General features: G+C 38.2%; 2 long non-coding RNA genes and 1 pseudogene across 2 annotated transcripts; all 3 read right to left on the bottom strand.

Annotated features, from left to right (window-relative positions):
• Nucleotides 1–2,097: 2,097 nt before the first annotated feature.
• LOC110877520 lies at nucleotides 2,098–3,341 on the bottom strand. Its single transcript, XR_002557082.2, has 3 exons — nucleotides 3,245–3,341; nucleotides 3,035–3,107; nucleotides 2,098–2,515 (listed from the first exon to the last, which is right to left on the bottom strand). It is a non-coding gene; the product is annotated as an uncharacterized LOC110877520 (long non-coding RNA).
• A 783-nt stretch (nucleotides 3,342–4,124) lies between these two features.
• LOC110877519 lies at nucleotides 4,125–5,933 on the bottom strand (annotated as a pseudogene).
• A 510-nt stretch (nucleotides 5,934–6,443) lies between these two features.
• Nucleotides 6,444–7,618, bottom strand: LOC118479339. Its single transcript, XR_004866158.1, has 3 exons — nucleotides 7,170–7,618; nucleotides 6,811–6,867; nucleotides 6,444–6,627 (listed from the first exon to the last, which is right to left on the bottom strand). It is a non-coding gene; the product is annotated as an uncharacterized LOC118479339 (long non-coding RNA).
• Between the last annotated feature and the right edge of the window lie 3,140 nt (nucleotides 7,619–10,758).

Below are 10,758 nucleotides of genomic sequence, written 5' to 3'. Positions count from 1 at the left end.
GGCTCTGGTGATGGCAGTCCAAAAATGGAGCCATTACTTGTTAGGGCGCCACTTTATTATTCGGACCGACCACCACACGTTGAAATTTTTGTTGGAACAGCGGATTACCACCACTGAACAACAAAGATTGTTGTTAAAACTAATGCCTTTTGATTTTTCTATTGTCCACAAAGCAGGAAAAGAAAACAAAGGAGCAGATGCATTATCAAGGCGACCACATTCAGGAGAGTTTTTAGCACTGATAATTCCCTATTGTGTTGAAATTGAAGAGATCAAAGCAGGCTTACACATTGATCCGATGACTAGCAGCTGGATCCGCAGGATAAAGGAGGCTCCGGATAATGACACTGAATTTACTTTGGTTAATCAACTCTTATTCTACCAAGGTAAATTAGTGATACCCGACATTCCAGCTCTACGGCTCAAACTGTTGCAGGAGGAACATGATACCCTGAGCGGTGGACATGGAGGATTCTTAAAAACTTACAAAAGGCTGTCCACACGGTATTATTGGCCAAAAATGAAAAATGATATCCGTCTGTTTGTACAACAATGTGTAGTGTGCCAACAGCAAAAGTATCAGGCCCTATCTCCAGCTGGTCTTCTTCAACCCTTACCCATTCCCGAGCGGATTTGGGAAGATGTGTCAATGGACTTCATTGTGGGCTTACCCCCTTCTAACCGAGTTGATACCATCCTGGTTGTGGTGGACCGTTTAAGTAAATATGCACATTTTATGTGCTTATCACACCCGTACACAGCCAAACATGTAGCTGCTATTTTTTGCAAAGAAGTTATTCGGTTACACGGGTTCCCGAGATCTATTGTCTCGGATCGTGATGTGATTTTCCTCAGTCATTTCTGGAAAGAACTCTTTCGTTTGAGTCACACAAAACTAAAACTGAGCACAAGTTATCATCCACAAATAGACGGCCAAACGGAAGTTTTGAACCGCTGTTTAGAAGCATATTTGCGCTGTTTTGCCTGTGAACAGCCGAAGAGATGGGGTGAGTATCTAGCTTGGGCAGAATACTCATATAACACGGGATATCATACATCAACGGGCACAACCCCATTTGAAGTGGTGTATGGGCGGGAACCTCCACCTTTGGTACCTTACATGATGGGAGAAACTCCAAATGCTGACTTAGAACAACAACTGATCGATCGGGACCATATGTTAAAACTTCTCCGTGACAACCTACAAAAAGCCCAAAGCCGCATGAAAAACCAGGCCAATACGCAGAGCAGAGACGTTTCTTTCCAAGTTGGAGACTTTGTTTTCTTGAAATTACAACCATATCGACAGAAAACACTCGCTAAGAGGAAATATGAGAAACTATCACCCAGGTTTTTTGGCCCATACCGCATCAAAAAGGTCATTGGCCCGGTTTCGTATGAGCTGGAACTCCCTCCTGATGCACGGATTCACCCAATTTTTCATGTTTCAATGCTTAAATTGGCCCATGGTGACTTTTCCTCTACGCCAACTCCTCCATTACCTATCACCAACGATTGGGAGTTACGTGTACAACCAGCCTCCATTCTGGATCATCGTTGGAGCAGTGAAGCAGGTAAGACTGTTTTGGAAGTCTTGGTTTCTTGGAAATCTCGTCCAATTGAGGAATCCACTTGGGAACCATACGATTTGTTAGTTGAGCAGTTCCCCAATTTCAGCCTTGAGGACAAGGCAAATTTCCAGGAGGGAAGTAATGTTGCAATACCAAGTAAATCTCAGGCATTAAAGACTTATTCTAGAAGGAAAAAGAAGCAAATCGAGACAGCTGTGAACAACCAGCAATTCAATGCTATTTTTGGCAGTCTGTTTAACCCATTCGGTTATATTTAGCAATGAGCTCAAATGGGATCAATTATCATAATTCTAGGATCAATTGCACCTTAATTCTAGGATCAGCTACTTTTCAATTATCAACATAAATAGGCAGACTAGTTCATTGTTCTAGCATCCGATTATTACTTTTTACTATCATTTTGTATTTGGAGACCTTGCCCCTCTCGAATCGGGCCTTATCCTTTCCATTGAAATAAAAGCTAGTCTGCAATTGTTTTTCTTATTTTCTTGTTCCTATCAAAATCCCTGAACAAATCATATGTATTTTAAGTTTTTCACTTTATTTTATTAGAAAAGAAGAGCAAATAATGCAGAGTCATATCAAGATTGATAGTTTTACTTGCCCTTCAAAAAACAATATATGTACACATTATACACCATGGTTCCAGAAACAATGGTGCCATAATCGGATGAACGCCATAAGTTGTAATATGTTTAGATAATGGCACAAATCCACTTTGCTTATGCTCAACAGTTTCACGGAGACTCTTGAATTTCTACATGAATAATGGTAGTTCAAAACAACATCAAAAGTTTAGCTTTGACGAGAACAGAAAAGGTGGGTGGCATCTTACTCATAATGTACATGGCATAGAGAGTTGGGGTGTGGATAAAAATGTATATGTGTTGACCATTGCTAGAAATTGATGCAGCGGCATAAATCTGCACATAGGTGACACATGCCTCTGTTAATTATAAGCAATAGGACAATAAACACATAACGTGATAAAAAAATTAATATTGACTCCAAAAAGGACTGAGTAGTTGATTATGTGCGGGCAGATAAGACCACAACTAACAAAAGTAGAGTTGAACTACTGAAGTCAAAGTAAAACCTGCAGAATAGAATTTGCCTCATGTTCAGTTTAAGGTACGACCGGTACGACCGTTATGACTACTTCACAAGACAAATATCTAAATTAACAAACATATGTATTCTTGTACAGGGTCAAACCGAGACTTGGAATTTGATTGAATCCACATGTTTTCCCAATACCACCAAAGAAACATTTAAACCAACTCCATATTGAACTTAAGCTCAAAAACTTCCTGAGACACCTTACCTTGTTTCCCGTAGAAGAAGATATGATCACATTAATAAAATACTTCGATTACGTAAATCATAATCTAGCGAACTTCAAGAAGCAGTTGATAGATATATTATTCCATTGTTATATATACCTTGTCGCTTCAGCACTAGTAGCAGTGTGGAAACAATTGATTAACATTACGGTGGCACTTCCATCAGTATAACCTGAAATCACACACTAAATCTGTGTCATAAATAGCTAAAACAATAGATATATTAGATACAAGGTTATCAAAAAATTGCAACAGAACCAATAACAGTATCTAAAGATAAATATAAAAAGCGGTTAACGAATGACTTACAGAATCATGCGTCAAGTAAGTATCTCGCAGTAATCACAACAATACCTACAAATTCAAAAAAATTGGGGAATTCAAGTCAATTCATTCATAATAAACATCACGTATCAAATTCAATTAAAAAGAAACAACAACAAAAATTAAAAAAATAAAATAAAAATGAAATATCACCAAGGCATGATGACGTCCAAAGATCCAAAAGGTTGCGTGTTTTGTGGATTACTAAACATATCATCTGGTAATTGTGTCATATCTGTAATTAAAAAAAACGACATAAAGTGTTAACTAATAAACTTAAATCAAACACAAAATTATGAATAAAACGAAGAAATTAGAGACTAACCTGTGAATAATGAAGAAATTAGGGTAGATCTAAAGACAAATTGAAACTCAGAATCACCGACATCCTCTCCGAGACTGCTAAATGATCCAAACACATTTCCGTCGAAGCTTCCATAAAGCCGATCAGTTGAAGAACGACGCTCTTCTTTCATTTGCTGATCAAATTCTGTCGCCAGAAAAGTTGAAAAACAACATCAATATCCGGAACCGATGTCAGAATCAATGGCAACTGTGATGGTTCCGGTGACTGGAAGGTTAAACGACGTTAATTGGAAACAACAGAAAGGAATCAAAAGAAAAAAAACAGTTTCAGAATTTACTTACCCTTGAACTCGCCGGAGGAACCTAAGAACGATTCGATTTTCTTCTACATGACGTCTCAGACGGAATCAACTCCTCCATTCCTTCCCCTTTTTAATCATCATCTTCAATTGAACCAGCAGGGGTCATCCTTGCCATCGGACTGGGCCTTGTGGATAAGTTTTATCACTAATATTGGATTTCAAATCTATTAAAAACTCAGACTTATAATAAAAAATAATTGCGATGGAAAACTACTGATTTAATTACTTTATTCCCACAACATTAAGACAAGAGTTGTTGCTGAAAAATTGATGTGCATAGATCAAATTCCCACAAAAAAAAATACTTAACGTCCAGCACACTCATCAGCTTCACTAATTCTTCCTAGGCTTAGTTGTGAGCCCGAATCCAAACAGGTACAACGGATCATATGTGCGTCACCAACATTCATCGGGATCAACAGACTTGAACCAAGTACGCGCAAGCTTACCCGTAAACCCATAGTCACCAAATAGGATATCCGTGACACCTTGACCCTCGGATCTCGGAAGCCAAGCAGCCACAAGAGCATCTATGGTTTTAAGATAAGGTTGAATCAGTACAGGCCGGCCACTGATCATTACCACCACACATTTCACTGAGCCGCAGACGTTGTTGATCGTGCTTGGTCCAGGCTCTAGGATTGTCAAATTCTTGCTGTCTCCAAATGTCTCAGCGTACAGGTGCTCACCCACCACGACAATCGCGTAGTCAATTTATGTTAGACTTGACAAAACTATCGCTCGGGTTCTCATTGAGGATCACTTGAGTTTTTGGGTCAACGGTTTTTTTTCACAGCAGATAAGATTGTTGTGCCTGCAAGATGCAAGATCACAGGGGTTTAGTTCAAGATTATAGGAAGAGAAAAGATCAAGGCGATTTGAATTCTTCTGGATTGTAATTATACCATCAGTAATATCTCCTCAAAGCCCTTGCCACTCGATTGTCCATCCACCACATTGATAGCCGATATTATCAGCATGAGATCCTACAACCAGTATCTTCGACGCCTGCTTAGGAAGTGGTAACAGTGGCGTCTTTAAAGATTTACCGTTTTTCAATAATACAAGCGTTTTCCTCACAGCTTCCCTTGCCAGATCTCTGTGTTCCTGTTCATATTTGAATTGACAAATTAAATAAAGATAAGTGAAAATGTCCCCTAACAGCAATCAAGTTTCATCACCCAATAGATTCTATCATAAAAAGGTTAAATGAGTTAGTTTACCTGGCTTCCAAGGTACTTAGCCATGCTATAATCAGCCAACAGTTTCTCAAACAGGCCCATGGTGAACTTGACCCTTAGAATCCTCTTAACCGTATCGTTTACACGGCTCATTGGTATGAACCGGTTCTTGACTAGATAAGTTAAACCATGGATGAACTCCGTGTAGTTGTATGGGACCACAAACTGCGCACACACATGTCCGACAGTTTCAGCCCATCGAGTGCTTTCTCGCTTATATTTCCAAATACTTCATCTCCTACTTTCAGACCTTCAACTTGCTGATCCTCTGTTGCTAACCCCTGTTAACTAACAACCTCTGTTGCTGATCCACGGTTAGCTAACCACCTCTGCTGCTAATCCACTGTTATTAACAACCTCTGTTGTTCATCCACTGTTGATGGATCCACTGATTCCTAACAACATCTCCATCCACTGCCATCTAAACCACTGATCATTTACCCGTATCACTCACAACCTCTGATCATTTACCTACTGTCATCTAAACCACTGATCATCTACAACCTCTGTTGCTAACCCCTGTTAACTAACAACCTCTGTTGCTGATCCACTGTTTGCTAACCACCTTTGCTGCTAATCCACTGTTATTAACAACCTCTGTTGTTCATCCACTGTTGATGGATCCACTGATTCCTAACAACATCTCCATCCACTACCATCTAAACCACTGATCATTTACCCGTATCACTCACAACCTCTGATCATTTACCTACTGCCATCTAAACCACTGATCATCTACAACCTCTGTTGCTAACCCCTGTTAACTAACAACCTCTGTTGCTGATCCCCTGTTAGCTAACCACCTCTGCTGCTAATCCACTATTATTAACAACCTCTGTTGTTCATCCACTGTTGATGAATCCATGATCCACTGATTCCTAATAACATCTCCATCCACTGCCATCTAAACCACTGATCTTCAATCAACCAGACATTCAGAATCGCCCACATCTTGTCTTCGAATTTGGCTTGTGACTTCATGTAATCGTGAACTTTATTCTCAATCTGCAATGAACCCACATCAAGAAATTTATTAAAACAGTAAATTAAAAAAATTAATTGTGACTGTTTTGACAACACAAATCAAGAATACTCAACAAAACTAACCCGGATTTGTGACTTTTTTTTGACAGTCCACATCAAGAAAACAGAGGGTTAAGGATTCTACAAATTGCTGTAAACTGAGATTTTGTTCATCAATCAGATTCATCTCAGATTTCCTGATAATCAAGATGTCAATCAGAAAACATCACCATTTATTACTCAAACAAACGAATCGGCAAGTCTAATTACCAAGAACCCTATATGCAGAATTAAGATTAATGAATTCCAAACATAATCAGAAGGAGATTTAACTTACCCATGTACGATAATGAAGCCATACGATGGCCTTTTGATCTCCTTTTCGCTGCCAGAACCGTTAGCCAGCAAGATCAGTATCCACCCTTGTTGCTCCATACTACACACATGAGATGAATAATAAAAACACAATATTAGTTCATGTAGTACCAAGATATTGAAGTTGATGGTTATAATATAGGATTCAACAATTCTCAAAATGGTATTAAAAAACACAATGAAATGCTATTGAAAAAACACAATGAAATACTATTAAAAAAACACAATGAAATTGATCAAACACCTGATAGGCAGCCAATTTCTTAGACAATTTTGACTTGTTTAAGAGGCAGCTTTGACCCTGAATTTGAAATAAACACAAAATCAACTTCAACTTCAAAACACACTATATGAAATAACACATATATAATGGGAAGCAATTAATGAAACACCAGGTTGGCAGTTTGAATAGATATTCACGGAAGTGAACTGAGTGGTGAGCATGGTGAACGCCATGGCTGCAAATTCACGGTTGCTTCAACGGTAGAAACTATCAATTTCCACCACGAGCCCTCCGGATTTTACCCCGCCAAGAGTTGTATGTGAAATTGCGAACCCTAAATTCTAAAGCGAAGTTACCAAAAAATACGAAACTGACAGTACCTGAGGTTGAGATTTCGCTTCTAGGATTTCCTCATGTGAAGAAGCAGCGAAGTCAAGTGGGAAGCAGTATCGGTTGATTGGCTGAGGTTGAGATTCATCAGCAACGACATGATAATCACTTCTAGAAACGCCGCAATTGAATTGATATGTTTCATCATGTTGATCTGGGTTTATTGATTTGGATTTGTGATTGTATCCATTATAACCAGCAATCGAAATCAGAGAAATTTTAGAGAGAGAAAGAAGAGGATTTGAAAGTGAATGTGAAGGAGTTTATATTGATAATTTTAGAGGCAACGGTTGAGGGAGCGTACCCACATAGCGAAAAACATGCAGAAAACACAGGAAACTTCAACTGGCGTTGAAAAAAAAACTGCCATTTTTTGGGGGTTTGAATGGATGAGATTAAATCTTGGAGGTAACCGCCTGAATTATTACGGTCAGGATCTACTTGAACGTGGTTTTGACTGGCGGTTTCTTAGCGGCGAACAGACTGAAGGCCGAGAAAATCAATTTATAGGGCTGAAACCTGTCTTTCTTGCGGCCCGCGTAAGATTGGCCAAAGGGCTACGCGGCCCGCGTCAACATCGGTCAACGGACTAGCTTGTCCGGGTCATGGCATAGGTCTGCCGGGTGTTGGGCCCGCGTAAGCTTAAGGGGTGGCTTACGCAGCCCGCCTAAACCCCTAAAATTCAAATTTTTATTATTTTTATTAATATTTAAGGTATTCGGGGCTCGTTTTCACGTATGGGGTATTTTTAGGGACGTATTGGGATATTTTAAAATATATTAGAGTGTCAGAAAATATTACAAGGGTATCGGTTCGGGATTGTTATAGTATCATTCGACTCTTCTTTCAACACACTTTCAACGACCTTACCTACCACCTCTGAATCACTTGAATCATCAGATTTGGAGTAGGTTATGTCAATATTATCTGGTAATTGATCGACCATGTTGAAAGCTTTTTCGACTTTCTCATCATCATAAACTGCAAACTTTTCCGGTGGAGGAACTTGATGATACTCAGAACCAATACACTTTTTGTTTTTCTCAGAATCATCATCACCCTGTTTTATGTTGAAAATTCTTTCAAGTAATATGATGATGCATGATAGCTTTTTAACTTGTTGTTATCCTGTTCTAAATCGGCTATTAGACGCTTCAACCTAGCAACATCCTCAATATACGAATTAACAACTTGTTGCTTTATTGAATAATGTCTCTTTAGTGTATCAGTTGTTTCAGAATAGTATCTCAATCTAGATTGAACAAGTTTCATTTGATTCTTCACATATTCATATGATTGTTTTGTAATGTGGTAAGCCAATTTTATTGAATCATACTCCTTTTTCATTTCCTGGCATGCATTTTCTTTTTGAACACATTCTTCTGTCATTTTCGAAACCTTATCTTACGAAATTTCATTTTTCTTTTTCTAAACTCTTGCACTTTTGTGTTAGTTTTTCATCATTTTCTTTTAAAACTTTTTCATTTTCGAACATTTCTTTGCATTTATTTTTGAAAACTTCTTCGATTTTATTAAACTCTAGATTTCTTGTTCTGAACTTTTCATCTTTTTCAGTACAAGCACTGCACGTTTCCATGCATTTCTTGCATTGTTCAATTGTTTCATTTAAGCTTTCAGAATCAGATTTTACCTTAGTGATTAGCACCTCGGCTTTATCTGCTATTTCTGTCTGATCAGCATCTTTCTTTTTCTGATCACCAACACCAACATCGTCACCAACATTCAAACTCTCAGTCTCTTCAACCAAGTTTTCTATCTTCACTTCTTCTTCTTCCTCTTTCTTCTTCATCTCTTCTTCAACATGCTATTCTTCAGTAACAGCTTCTTTTTCAACAACTTTTTCTTCTACTTTCTCTTCCTTTTTCACCTCTTCAGCCACTTTCTTCAAATCAACGACTAACTCTTCAACATTCTTCTTCATTCTTTCTTCATCCCTCTTCTTCAAACTTGCTGTCATAACATCGCGAATTATCTTGTCCAGTCTTTTCAAATAAGTTTTATCTTTCGCAACATTTAAATAGTATTCGCCGGACAGAGGGATTACTGCAAGAACATCATCAAAAACCACTTCTTTTCAATGAACGACAGGATCACCATTTTTGTTGATATAGCAATCTCTTTTCTTGTCGTATCTCCCACAGTACTTCGCATCTTCATATTATTCGTGCATTTTCTCAATCCTGCACCCTGCAAAAAATCTTTCTTTTTCGGTTTTCTCTTTTAGTATTTCTTCTCGTGTTTTCTCCTTGATTTCAGCAACAAAAGCACGATGTTTGCTCTTTGATACAGTTCTGCCATGAGCTGTGAGACAGTCATCAACAAGATCATCTTTTGGAAGGAATTCGCTCCAGTCAAACCCTTCATCATCATGGATTACTGGACATGCTCTTAACTTCTCTTTGGGATTATTTTTAATCAGTTTCGGCTCTTCTTTGCTACGGTGGTAAATCGCCTTTCGGTAATAATCATCATTGAAAGGTTTCTCATTTTCGTCACCTTCAGAATTTTTGCATTCTCTTTTGAAATGACTTTTTTTGCTTACATTTGAAGCAGTTCACTTTGGATTTATCGAATCCCAGCTTTGTTGATGGACCACCTATTGACTGCTTCCCAGTAATCTCCATATATCTCTGGGCTCTTCGAATGCAACTTGCTAAACACCAGCGTATGTCAATGAGTTCCATTTCTGCTGGGTCGATCTGGTCATAGTCTTCCTTTGTCAGCTCTGAGTTTCCAATTTTTCCAGATACTAGACCTTCGTATGACTCTAACACAGATGCCAGAAAACTCATTTGTTGTTTTGCTGCATTGATGCTCATAGCCGGAGAATTCTTCAGTTTTAAAGCAATGTTGCAGAGAATTTCTTCAGATTCTTCAGGGTTTGCTTTTGAGGAAGATGAATGATATCCTGGATTGTAGCTTGATGAGCTTTTCTGTGGTTCTTTTGATTTTTCAACACTGAATGCTGTCTTTGGTGATTCACCAACTTTTACCACAGGTGTGCTACCTTTGTAATAAAGACCAACATTCTGTTGATGTGAAGAACTGCTCATCTTGTTTTGTTTCTACAATTCAAGCTCGTGAGTTTCAATCTTTTCAATCAACACATCGAGAGTAATTGTATCATATAAAACACCATTTTTTAAATAAAAACAAACATTTGCCATTGATCAGCTCGTGGTAACGCTTCAATTATTTTGTCAATTACTTCCTCACGTGTTTTCACTATCCCAAACCTATCAAGCTCAATTTTTAAATGGCAAAAACGTTCAATCATTTGTCTCACTGTTTCTCCCTTTAAACTATCAAACAAATCAAACTCCTTTTTTAGTAAAGTAATTTTGTTCTTTTTAATTCGTTTGCCACCCTCAGCTTTAACCCTTAGCGCTTCCCAAACTGATTTTGATGACCCATCATGATTTAACAATGAAAATATATCATCTCGAATAGACTCTTGAATGAATGCGATCATCTTCTGCTCATATGAGAATTTCCGTTTATCTTCATCGGAAAGATCATTGAGATGTATCTCTTCATTCTTGTCATTGATCGGTCGAC

Source organism: Helianthus annuus, chromosome 9 (assembly GCF_002127325.2).
Source record: "Helianthus annuus cultivar XRQ/B chromosome 9, HanXRQr2.0-SUNRISE, whole genome shotgun sequence".
Taxonomy (NCBI): Eukaryota; Viridiplantae; Streptophyta; class Magnoliopsida; order Asterales; family Asteraceae; genus Helianthus; species Helianthus annuus.
The sequence above is the reverse complement of the archived record's forward strand: the minus strand, read 5'-3'. Positions and strand labels throughout refer to the sequence as shown.